Source organism: Calonectris borealis, chromosome 1 (assembly GCF_964195595.1).
Source record: "Calonectris borealis chromosome 1, bCalBor7.hap1.2, whole genome shotgun sequence".
In the NCBI taxonomy this organism is placed as follows: domain Eukaryota; kingdom Metazoa; phylum Chordata; class Aves; order Procellariiformes; family Procellariidae; genus Calonectris; species Calonectris borealis.
In genome coordinates, this window is record NC_134312.1 from 132301823 (window position 1) to 132315170 (window position 13348).

The 13348-nt window shown below is 41.2% G+C and overlaps 1 protein-coding gene across 1 annotated transcript in view; it reads right to left on the reverse strand.

The window, feature by feature from the left end:
- PHEX (phosphate regulating endopeptidase X-linked) overlaps window positions 1–13348 on the reverse strand; it is a 111205-nt gene that overhangs the window by 43233 nt on the left and 54624 nt on the right. The window lies entirely within an intron of this gene.

The following is a 13348-nucleotide window of genomic DNA, read 5'->3' on the forward strand; positions in this document are numbered from 1 at the left end:
TGCTAGCAATACCAAGTACTGACATATTGTACTTAATGTAAAAAAAAACCAAACACAAAACACAAAACAAAACATATATCTCGCCCCCAACAAAGTTTTATGAGTCTGACACAGATCTTCTGTATATCAACTTGACTCACAATAACTTTGTGAAGATCATTTTCAAGTTTCTAAAAATATAAAAAATTAATACAATTACAGTTCACTGAAAAATTAGCATGAAATACATTCTGAAAGCTAAAATCATTCACGGCAAAGTAATGTTCCATTTAATTACAAAGATTAATTCAGCCTTTATATACGTGTCTGGTCTTTTCATTTTTCATTGAAAACAGATGATTCAAGAGCCATCTGGTAAAATTGCTGCATAAATATCACTGCATCTATTTAGGTTTTACATATAGAAAAACTAGGAAAATAGAGTGATGGATCTTGGTAATACACAGAAAAGTTCCATCACAGGGCTAAAGCTCAGTCCTACAGATATCAGTAGGAAGTGGCTCACCGACTTGAGTAGGAGATGGACTGGGCCCACCTTAATGATGTATTGATGCCACATGAAATGTCAGAGATTTGCACATCATCAACCGCAATCAAAAGTGCAGTAACAACTCAAACATGGACACTTGGCCTGAAATAATAATTTTTAAGAGTACTTGATCTGCAGTGAACTGTCTATAATCCATATGCCAGGATATAGCTAATCATCTATTTATTTTTAAACTTCGGCTTTAAGTTTCCTTTTATATTTGCATATCACAACAATACAAACTCTGTAGACTTTTCAAGTTTTTTCAGAGCTAGTGTTTCATTTAATAATATTTCACATACCACCACCTTACATTGCACCATAACCCTCCCCGCCATATTTCAATAATTGTTTTGGATGTTCTACATTAATCAATTATGAAGATGAAAAATACAGCTATTGCTCCATTCTTGTAATAGCTTGAGCCCAGGGGTTAAAAAAAAAAAAAAAATTAAGTGACTTACGTGAATAATCACACCCATGAAGAACACATAAAATTGTTTCCAGTTAAATACACACTGTGGTTTCAAAAGTAGCTGAGTCCATTTAACAGTTTTGTGCTGCCAAATGAAGAAACAACAATGTCCTACTCCTCGCTCTTCTCCCTTGCTCCTCCCATCTCTGTCCACACTTCTGCGCACGCTGCCTGCACCCACAGCTTCCATGAGCTGCCTCAGCTCCTTGCCACATCTTTCTGGGAGATTGCTTAGCTCACTGACATAGCAGAAATCTATCCAAGTTTTTCCCCAGCTAATTTTCTGCCAGATCAGTGAGCTGAATCACTTACTACATGGAGAGACCCAGCAAGTGCTGGAACTAGCACAAGACAAGTGCTGGGAAAGGGATTGTGTGTTACATTAGTATACCACGCTCTCTGAATCATCTTTTGAAACCAAAGCCTCACTCAAAGAAAACTTCCTGACAAGAAAATATTACCTAGTACACTTATAAAGGGACCATACCATCCATACATTACTTTCCCAGGAAAAAGAGGGGGAAAGGGACAAAAATTCTCTAAGCAAACTGTTAGTTGAGATTATATATTCAGTCTTAATATCCACTAGCTATTAAGATAATATTATTATTACTAACCATAAAGTTGCAAGCACCTAAAGGTTTAGTATGACTGCCATGCACAGAAGAGAGTCATAAAAAGCCACAATATGCATTAGTGCCACTTTTTCCTGTCCTAAATCCCTTTTGCTTCTGGCTCTCTGGAAGACAACAACTCAATCATCAGTTCAAGCACTGTGACTGTAATTTCACTGGAATTAATTTTTCAGTTTAAACTAATCCTGCATTAATTTTTTTTTAGCAATAAAACTGAACTAAATCACAGAAAATACAAAACAATCTTACTTATATAAAAACACAAATTCACTGTGATTTTTTCACAAGCATAACTCCTTAGTTAAATGCAGCAGTATAAATAATAGACCTACTCATATTTTCTCCTACCAGCTTGGTTCCAAACTCATTCTGCTGCCAGCAATGCTTTAATTTTGCTAAGAAAAAGAATTCCTTTGTCCATTTTATTTTAATTCCATTTTCCATTTGTAATCTCTGTATGACAGTTATCATGATTCCATTATTTTATACATAGAATATTATATATGACAGACATAAATGCTGTCTTTCATGAGCAGAACCACAGCTCTGTAAATTAAATACATTTCTTCATGGCACACAGCAAATATCTTCCTCTGTGATTATACAGTACATAAATGCACTTATACAGAAGACCAGCACAACAGAGTACCTGGCAAAAGATGTATTTAACATCTCACCATCACTGTCCAAAGCTCCTCAGTCAGTTTTAAGGGTCTCTGGGTTCTCAGTGGAGCTGGGATCATGCCTGCAGACCAGAAGAAAGGATGGTGCACACGTATGCAAACTGACTCAGCCTGCACTAGGTCCAGCTCTGGCATCATGTCACCACATCAGCAGTGACAGGTCCACTCCAGCACGGGCATTTCTGCACTGGATTCCCCTCTACGCACCTGTGGGTCACTTAAGGCATGACTACACGGGGTATGTGCAGACAGCTAGGAGCTCCTCCAGCTGCACTTCAAACAAGCCAGAAGCAAGTATTGTGGTCTGAAGGCACAGACCATCATTAGTATCATGCTGGTATATATATGCCCCATGGTATATGCTGCTAAGCGGTCTTTGACACGGCTCTAATAGCTCAGGCACCCGAGTTAAGTTTAAACACATCCTTAGCACTTTAGAAGACTGTACCTCCTCACGCCTTTATTTTCAGGCAATGCTCTCTGTTCTCCAATACAATTGTCTCTTAGAAGAAAAAACAACCCCCCCAAAAAAAACCCCACAAACAACCAAACAAAAAAAAAACCCCAACTCAAAATTCTCTTTATCTGCCTTTTGCAATTACATTAGATATCCTTACCCAACAAATTTTGCACCAGAATCCTAAGGATTTGCAATGATACAAAGACTGGCCTTTGGCACGTTAGTGAGCTACAGACGTTATTATGCTGCATTTTTTGTAGAAACTCCTTCCTGGACTGATTTCACTGCTCACCGCCAGAGTTCCTCATCAGTCGACCTGTACGCCCACTGTCATGCCATCACTTGCTAGAAACACATCCACCTTGCTGTAAAATCTTTTCTGCTGTTTTTGTCTTAGCTCTGGGAAAACAGCAGGTTTTACAAAAACTACTGCGCTGACAAAATAAAAGTCCCCAAGGACCCAAAAAGACCGGTGTGCTGAAGAGATCTCCAGCACCGCCCACTGTAACACTCTGTGAGAGGGGCAGCCCAGGGACTGGGAGAGGGCAAGGAAGCTCTCTCCCCATCACAGTTGTGTGGGGTATGAGTTACCACAGCATTTCTTTTGACAGTTTTATGCAAAACTCTGAATAACCTGTTCCAGAGAGGGACAACTTCAGACCTTCGCCTCTGCTTGCATCAGTTTATATTCATTTAACATTTTCAAGGTTATCTTTGCTTAAGCAAAGGTTGCAGAGCAACTTTTTTTTTTTTTATAATGACTACAATGTGAAAAATTCTCTTTTCAATTCTAGCCACAAGTGAGCATCAGACCCAGTCTAGATACAGTTGAGACCAGACGTGGCAGAGACTCGTTCTTACACTACTCTCAAACTGAAATAGGGACTGAGGACCTAAACATAAGCATTACTTGGCTCAGGACTTGCAGGTTTTCTCTCTGGGGAGAAATTTTTTTTGCTTGAACAGGGACCCCATCCAGCAGTGTACCAGTAAACATGTCACTATCCATGCCTTATAATACATGGGGGAAAAGCAGATGCATACATAGACAAAAACGTAGAATACAGAATACAGAAAAACTGTATGCAGGAAATGCTCTACTTTCTACTCAAGACCAAATCCCTCTCTATTCCAAATCTTTACATATTTTTATTTTTAAATAATTTTTATATATGTATTTATTTTCAAATTGATGGAACTCACCACTTACCCAGAAAACTGAGCACAAGACATTTCACAGCTCCCTCACGAAGGAGGGCAGCTGAGGAAGCCTTTATTCTGAGGCACAGCATCCTGGCTTCTGAAAGGCCACTAAAGGAGTAAATTCCTGATTCTGATGACCTCCTTGTGGTAAAGCTCCTCTAAAAGTAAACTCCAGCAATACCAGTACCTGAGCCATTTAAACATTTCACAACTCTGCTTCAGAGCTCTGTGACTAGTACAATATCTGAGCAAGTTAAAGAGCTGCTAAGGCTCCTGGTCCTGGACAGGCTGGTGCCTGAGGTTGAGGGTCCATGTCAGAGTCCCAGCCCATGGCCCTGCCTTGACGCGCTTCCCGCCCGCTTGCAGAGAGCAGGCAGCTTTCCTCTCAGTGGCTCAGGCAGGCACATACAGGACATGGAGAGCACCACAGCCGGGAAGTGCACATTCATTGGAAATAAAGAGGGAATACCAAGTAGATACCTGAGCGTGCCCTTATAGACTCCTCCTCCATACAGAGAATGGGTCTCCCATACCTCAATATCTGTTACTGTTGAGCTGGGGGACTACAATGTCTTTGTAACGGTTCCTCTACAAAAGGTATTTTTACTTGGTAAAACAACAAAGATAATGGAAGTTAAGGCTGAAACCATCTGAGACTTCCAGCGGTGGTGGAGGACTTCCTGCCCTTTGGAAGAATTAATCTGTCTTTTAGCATACCAATGCTTTCAAGTTGCATTTCTGCCACAAAAGCTTCAGATTCACCCCAGTCCCTCAGCGTCTGCAGGTGTGTCCATCCATCTGTCTCCCTCCTATTTCAAGCATGAGATTTGTCACAAGCGTTTTGATGTCACACACCCGTTCTGGCCTTATGGAGTCGTGGCGGAGCCTGAAAAATGACAGCTGCGAGATCAGGGTTAAATACAATTTCCTCTCCCTTCACCTGTTTTCCACTATCTGTTTGCACGGTGCTCAGGTTATTAATGGAGCTGACATCCCTGCACAACTGAGTGAGCAGTAGCAGCAGCCAGATAACAAGGGAGAAGCTGACAGCAGCGATCTAACCCCAGAGATAAGAGATAAGCAAACATGCCATGGCTATTAGTTTTAACTCTGGCCAATGGAGAACATCATCTCCTGTGGTTACTGAACAGGAAAGCCCAGTCCTCCTGAGAAGGTTAAATTAAATTCAGGATGAGAGAGAGATTATTCTTCGAGTTCAAAAATTAAAGTTTGTGGTGAGAAATAAACACTTGACTTAAAAAAAAAAAGTGTGTTGTTGATCTGATGGAAAGTGAAGATCTATTTTTATTCAGAGGAAAGTTTGGAACACTTCTACACTAGAAGGAAAGTACCTTGCATTCTCTGTATCTTCTAGGTGAAAAATGTTACCCTAAACATTCGCATTTTACAAACAGCTATCTCAGGGACGGTATGGGAGTGGTAGCCTCAACGTCCTGAGCAAATTCCAAACTAGGTAAGTAGAGCAAATTTTTCAAATCCCCTACATCATTTCTGAGCTGTGCAGCATCTAGTTCGCTTCCTGCTTCCTATGGAGCTGTCCCTTCTCTTCACATGTCCATGCACACGGTGGGATAAAGATGAGTTACACCATGAAGATAAGCTCCTGGTGATGCATTTAATGCCCAAGGGAACTGTAGACATGTAGGAGAAGAGTTAAAATGTGACTCTGCCTCTTCTGAACTCCAACCTACGTTTCAACTTTGTCAGGAGACTTGCTCATTGCTCCCCTGCAATGCAACTTCCATGATACAGGTAGGACTTCCAATTTTTTCATCCAAGTACTAGTCCAGGCAGAGACTACCCTAATTTCAGAAAGTTCACTTCCACAAAGGAAAAGCGTGGTCAAGGTTCAATTGGCACTAAGCAGAAATATGTTTTCCAGTTTAGAAAGGACAAGGTTGTTTCAAGAAGATCTGAATAAAACTTTCTAGTAAAACCAGTAAATTTGGAAGTCAGCAGTCACCCCCATTGGCATTTGAACAGGAATGGCATGCCTCAACGCAATTAGAGCCTTTGGAAATTTCTCCCTCTTTTCCTAGTTCTTCTGAAGTGAGTCTGGCAGCTTTCTGTTAGTGCTCTGAAGCAGTCTTACACTTTGTGAAGTCCTCTGAGATCCTTGAAACCAAGATATGAAGTAATCTTAAAAGAACCAGTAAAAGGTGTCTTGGGATCTTCTGTTTTGAAACCCCATCCCCCTCTTTTACTAAGTGTTGTTCTGTCAACCTTGTGCTGGCCTTCATTCCAGAAAAAGCCCACTTGAGATATGGGATGTGTTGAGACTCAGGACTAGTTCCTCTGTTATATTTTTGCATTATTTTACATAGGATGGGTTCACAGACCCCACAAGGCACAAAAGGCATTTTCTCTTTTTGCAGAGCACCCAGTGCCTACTGTCAAGATTGGATGATTTGTCATCTTTGTGCAAAATTAGCATGGCATTAAGCAAGATTAATTTCATCTCCTGAAGCTGTGGTGTCTGGCCTTTTTGTCTGGGTATGCCTCAGATCTTAATGAAAAGTTATTTTTCAGAACTGTATCTAGTGCACGCCCTGGACAGTCTATTTGAACAAATGCAGGAGGCTCCATACTCCCTGGATGTATTTCTGTGCCAGGGTTATACGTAAGCAAGAGCGGGCACGAGAAAAGAACAGGCAATGATGATTCTCTGGTTTCCCCACTACAAGAATGTAGGGGGAGAAGGTGACATTTTCCAGATAAGCAAAAGGAGATGCTTTCTCACACAGAGCACAGTGAGGCAGTGGAACTCATTGTCATGGGAAGCTACGGATGATAAAAATTGTTGTGGGTTCAAAAAGTCATTAGACAAACTCACAGCAGAAAAATATGAATAAATACAAAGACACCACTTCTGGCTCAGGGAGCAACTGGGTTGCAGATTGTCAGAGGCCAGGAAAGGATAGCAGGAATGTATCCCTTTATGCTTGCCCTGTTCATCTCTAAACATCTGCTACCGTTTGGACACTGTCCGAGCCAGACATTGGACCTCTGGTCTGAGCAGTATGGCTGTCATGTTCATAGTGAAATCACCCAAATGTGAAGAGAGAGAGACCACAGAGAACTGGGAAAGACAGCAGGGCTCAGCTAGTTGACTGGAGGGCTGGATACGGCCAGTAAGTTCCAGCTGAGAAGCGAATGGCTTCAGTGGGATAACCCATGGACACCTACCTCATTTAAAGTACCTATACTTTGTTAAATCGGGGCTTGTACAGATGGCTCTTGATTTCCTAAGGGCTATTGGCCTAAATTACACTATGTTATCTAGGGAGGTTTGCTGTAGCTCTCTGAAGCAGCAGAACAAACTCTGTAGGCTAAACAAAGGTACTTAACACTGGCTGAGAGAGACACCTATAGCTAGGCACTGTCCTTATATTTTCCTGTGTTCCTCTTGCCTCAGTCTTCGGACTCAGACAGATGCGAAGAAAACAAACGTTGCGTATGTGACTTCCTTAGAGAGAAATAAAGCCAAGCGGCAGGCAAGTTCAGTAGGCAAAAAACAATTGCACAGTGACCTTGGGATTTGTGCTCCATGACCTAAAGAGGTTAATAACGTTACAGAAAAATCTTATTAGAGGAAAAACAAGCTTTTTTTGGCTTATTAGCCAAGCTTTAAAAATAGTATTGCAAAGCAAAAAAATAACTTCCTACAATACAGGCTATTTTACAGGAGATTTGCAAACTTTCAGAAAACAGGCCTTTGTGTAAAAGTCTCTTTTCCAAGCCTCTAGTTAAACCCAAGCACAAAGGGCATTTCAGGAAGGAAAAAAAGTGATTAATAAAATAATGGCTCCTGCCCAGGAAAGGGAATAATTTTACATCTCAGTGATGATCTTCCACTGAATTATCCTTTGAAGAGCACAGCAATAAATTACCATTTTAAAGATGAGAGCCCTGATCACACAAGTCATGTCAATGGAGTTTCAGTTGCAGGTTCTCCCTTTTCCCTGTGGCCCACTGTTATAAAACGCAAGTGTCAATACCATTTGGCTGACATACCCTGCTGCAATCCGCACCTTCATTGTAAGGGAAACAAAAGGCTCTCCTCCCTCCCACCCCTTCTCATCTGCCATCCTTCTCAGAGGCTGTGAGGTGGCCCAGAGTTCACCAGGTGCCTGGGCAGCCGACGACGGATCTTTCTGCACGGCTTCTGTAACTCGCAGACCATGTACTTGAAGACTGTTGCCAGACACGCCCTTGGAGCTGCACTCATTTGAATAATTTCTTTGTTCTTCAAATAAGGGCAAAATTTGATGACCCTTACAAAAGAGAGAGGTTAAAAGGGCAAGAAGAGGAACCTTCTGCTTTTTTTTTTTTATACCAGAAACCTCCTTTGAAAATGCAGGAGATTAACAGGCATAGTTTAAGCAAATTTCAGATTACAGTCAAATGCAGAGCAATAAAGCAAGGCTTGCACAGAGCAGAGGAGGAAGGACAGGGCAGAAAACAGAGCATCACAGCACAGAGCCGAGCTTCTCTCCGACTCAGAGCTCCGTTGAAGCAGCATGAGCTCCATCCAGAGAGCTAGGTGAGAACTGCACATGAAGACAGACAAAGTCACCTAACCCTGTTAAAAGCTTTCTTTGCAAGATTGGCTTTCAGATGGTCTGGTTTAAATCCATGTTTCGATCACAGAAAGAGAGGAGTGGAGGGAAGATAGAAGGAAATTATTAGATGTTATCTCATTATATTGTTTTGTTACAGAGAGAAAGTCAAACCTTGACTCCAAAGTATACAAGGGCTAAAAGGGTGATTCTCAGAAATCAAGGCTGCAAGACAATTGTTCCCTGTCACATGGACTAGTTGATTCGATCCTTTTAATATGGTTTGGGCTCATCAAATTAGTAGTGTCGCCTCCGAGTAACTTAAAACAACAGAACAGACACAAAGAGAGAAATATTTCAGTGATTAGATGGAGCTGACAGGCTGCCTAAGGAAAAATTCAAGCATTGATTCTACCAGAGGGCCTTTTGTAAGTCCTTCGGAGGTCGATGGTCCCTTTGATTGCAAAGCATCAGGCTGACAGCAAGGTATACAAGTTTGGCCTCAGCGAAGTGCACAAAAAAGGTGGGCATCAGTCAGAAAAGAGGCAGCAGAAAACACGCGAAACAGTGAGTATCCGAATCCCTGAGAGGATTTGCAGTTAATTCTCTTTAAAGCCAGCCAAGTCATTTGCATTACAGTGTTGTCATCTAAAGATACAATCACTATAAGGAACAGAAGAGTAGTCTAAGATGAGATATTTTTCTAGGAAGGCTCTCCATGCTCACAGTCCAGACATCCAGATCCCGCATCAACCTTATTCTTCTTCCAGGAAATGAGTAAAAATTTTGTTAATGACTCAAATATGCCTGAAGTTAAAGAAAAGGCTAATGAAAAATTAAATGGACCACATGGAGAAGCCCAGTAAAGAAAAACCACCAGGTTTCTACAGTTCCTTTCTTTCCAGAGCATTTAAAGAATTCAAAAATGCCATGAGATTAAAAATATAGAGGAAAAGCAAAATATATGAATCACAGTCATTTCCATGCAGCATACAGTTCTATCATAGAACTTCAGGCAGGAGCTCTACTCTGCATTGCTATAAGGGACAATGTGACAGCTACTGATGAAAACATAAAAGACCAAGACATTCTTTACCTAACTAATAACTTCCTTCCTTTATTTAATTGATAATAAGAATAGAATATAATAGAATAGAATATAGAATATTTCAGTTGGAAGGGACCTGCAACAATCATCTAGTCCAACTGCCTGACCATTTCAGGGCTGACCAAAAGTTAAAGCATATTATTAAGGGCTTTGTCCAAATGCCTCTTAATCACTGACAGGCTTAGGGCACCGACCACCTCTCTAGAAAGCCTGCTCCAGTGTTTGACCATCCTCACTGTAAAGAAATGTTTCCTAATGTCAAGCCTGAACTTCCACTTACACAGCTTTGAACCATTCCCATGTATCACTGGATACCAGGGAGAAGAGACCAGCACCTCCGTCTCCACGTCCCCTCCTCAGGAAGCTGTAGAGAGCAATGAGGTCGCCCCTCAGCCTCCTTTTCTCCAAACTAGACAAGACCAAAGTCCTTAGCAGCTCCCCATAGGACATTCCTTCCAGCCCTCTCACCAGCCTTGTTGCCCTCCTCTGGACACATTCAAGGACCTTCACATCCTTCCTAAATAGTGGGGCCCAGAACTGCACATAGTACTCAAAGTGAGGTCGTACCAACGCTGAATACAGCAGGATAATCACCTCTTTTGACCGGCTGGCTATGCTGTGTTTGATGCACCCCAAGATGTGGTTTGCCTTCTTGGCTGCCAGGGCACACTGCTGACTCATATTGAGCCTGTTGCCGACCAGCACCCCCAGATCCCTTTCTGCAGGGCTGCTCTTCAGCCACTCCTCTCCCCATTTATATTTGTGCCCAGCATTACTCTGTCCTAGCTGCAGAATGCGGCATTTGGACTTGTTAAACTTCATTCCATTAATCATTGCCCAAGGCTCCAACCTACCTAGATTCCTCTGCAAGACCTCTTGTCCCTTCAGAGAGTCAACAGCACCACCCAGTTTAGTATTGTCAGCAAACTCGCTAATGGTGCATTCAACTCCTGCATGCAGATCATTGATAGAAATATTGAACAGAACTGGCCCTAGGATTTGAGCCCTGAGGAGCACCACTGATGACCAGTCACCAGCCAGATGTAGCCCCATTCACTACAACCCTTTGAGCCCTGCCATTAGGCCAGTTCTTCACCCAGTGCACCATGTAACTGCTCACTTCACAGTTGGACAATTTGTCCAGAAGGATGCTGTGAAGGACAGTATCAAAAACCTTACTAAAATCCAGAAGAACTACATCCACCGTCTTCCCTTCATCCACTAGGCAGGTGACCTTATCATAGAAGGATATCAGATTAATAATGAAGCAGGTGCCATCTTTTGTTCTTGAAACAGAAACAAGCAGAAGATGCTCACACAGGACTGAAATTTATTTCCAGGCATAATATCCTACCCTAATAAAAAAATTCCACGGATGTGTTAGTAACCACAGAGAACTAAAACAGTTGTTTTATGTGTTATTGGGCACAGTCCAGCAATAATTGGCTAAAATACTACAGTTTGCCTATACAGAAGATCAAAGCAGAGTCTCCTTTCTGGCCTTCATCTGAAAGAAGATACATTCAGCATCCCACTCTGCCCTGTCATAATACTAGTCTCTATTTTGATAGTGGTCCAAAACAAAGAGTAAACCTGAGAAGACCCCCAGGACAGTGCAACTTGCTCTTCAATTCAAGAACAAACTAAACTCCTTCCTAAATTGTGAAATCCACTGCACTCGCACTATCCTCACAGATGTGGGTGGCGCTTATGGACAAAGAAATGTCACTTTTACAGATCTATATAATAAAGTAATACTTTTTTTTTTAAAACAACCAAACAATCCTCACTCCAAAATTCCTGTTATCTGTCCTGCTTTATTAAAGTGTAAGTATTAAAAAAATGACAGCATAATGTGCTGGACTCATGAGATTTAATTGGAACAGAGTAAAAGATTTTGAAGGTTCTGTTTTATTACAAATCTTAGATTTCCCCAGTGAATTATCTGACCATACATGTAATGAATCTGTTTCTTGAATTAAAAATATGCCCATCCAAATGTCCCAGAACAAATCCAATATCTATCATTAGCAATAAATAGTATTTAATAAACACGCACAAACTCCATGTCTGGAAATACACCAAAATGTCTCTCTAGACTCTTTCCTTCTAGCCAAGCAGCTGTTTCTGTGAATCTGGGCTTAAACTTACAATTGTAAGTTCTACTGCATAATTGTTGCTGCAATTTCTAAGTCATTACGTAACACTTGTGTCTTACAAGCTTGACCTTGTTCCTATGTCAGCAAACTATAAAATTGTTGTTCAAGTCAGTGAGAATGGATTTAAACCATTTGCTATTCGTAGTACTATGGCTTGTATTATTATTATTATTATTGTACTGTTTGAATTTAGTTTGTCATGCATTGTTTGGCCCAGACTCACCCCATTAACTTCAGAGACTTAAATAGATGCCTAAACTGGCAACAAAGTGCATAAGCTTCCTAAATGTGTCTACAGAGGGAAACCAGCATCTCTACCTACAAAGGATCTACCTACCTTCTGAACAAAACTCTCCCTAAATTTGGAAAGGGAGAGCTTTTTAGGGAATTTATTAGTTTGCAGCAATGCTCGTATTGTTTCTCTGCTGAAAGGCGGTGAACAAAATGGTTAGGCAGCTTGTTTGCTAGAAAAGTCAACATCAGACTTGCATATGCCTGTAAAGGTATATAGAAATATCTCTATTAAGGAAATAACTAGAAAATCTTGCTGCTCTTATTTTGCACCAAATTTGTCAAATATCTAAATTACAGATCATTATATTTCTAAGGGTATTTCTAGTAAAAAAACAAGCATAACAGCCAGTAAGAAGTAATAACTGCAGTCCATTTACTGTCAGGTTAGCAGAAAATAAATGGCATCTTACTATTGTTCTCTTGCTATGGAGTTTATTGCTGCATTTATGCAGCTCTATTTCATTTGCACATCTGTGAAGAGCACTGCTGTATAAAATGTAAATGGGCTGTATGTGGAATTTAAAACTTTCCAATGATAAAGCGTCTCAACTGCCTTTTTATCAGAATTACCAAAAAACTTTGAAGTCCGTATTTGTTTTTAAATCAAAACACTGCTATTTTTATTCAAGCACAGCGAGCAGGAACAGTTCAGCTGTACTTGTATGTCAGTTTATTCAAAGAGGGTATTTACTAATTCACCAATATCCTATTGCCTCAACAAATAAGGAGACAGTCCTACACACTGCCCTCCACCCTTCTTTGTTTCAGCCTCTTCCAACTGCTGCTCTGGGGGCAGAGCTCTGCCTTTGGACAAGCTCCCTTTCCACGTATCATGTGCTGTAAACATGGGAATAGAGTGAAAAGAGAGCTTTGAATACCTCCTCCCGCCTTCACCTTTACCTCCTGCATTTGATTGTCACTCCATCTGAAAGTAATCAGGATCAATAATGCCATCCTTGATCATAACACTTCATAACTAGCATTGTTCTATCGGGAGGTGGGTGTTCAGCTGGGATGGTCACTGCACCCTGGAAGGTGGCTTTCAAGGTAGGCCTCCTACCATGACATTGGAGAAGGTATGAGACCTAGACTATTCTTCACCTTCACACCAAACACCCTCAGCTGTCCCAGATATTTTAGACACCGTTTTCTGTTTGTAGGTTGGTGCGACCCTGACATCCCAATCAAGATGAAGACCTTGTCAAGAAAAGCCACTGTACAG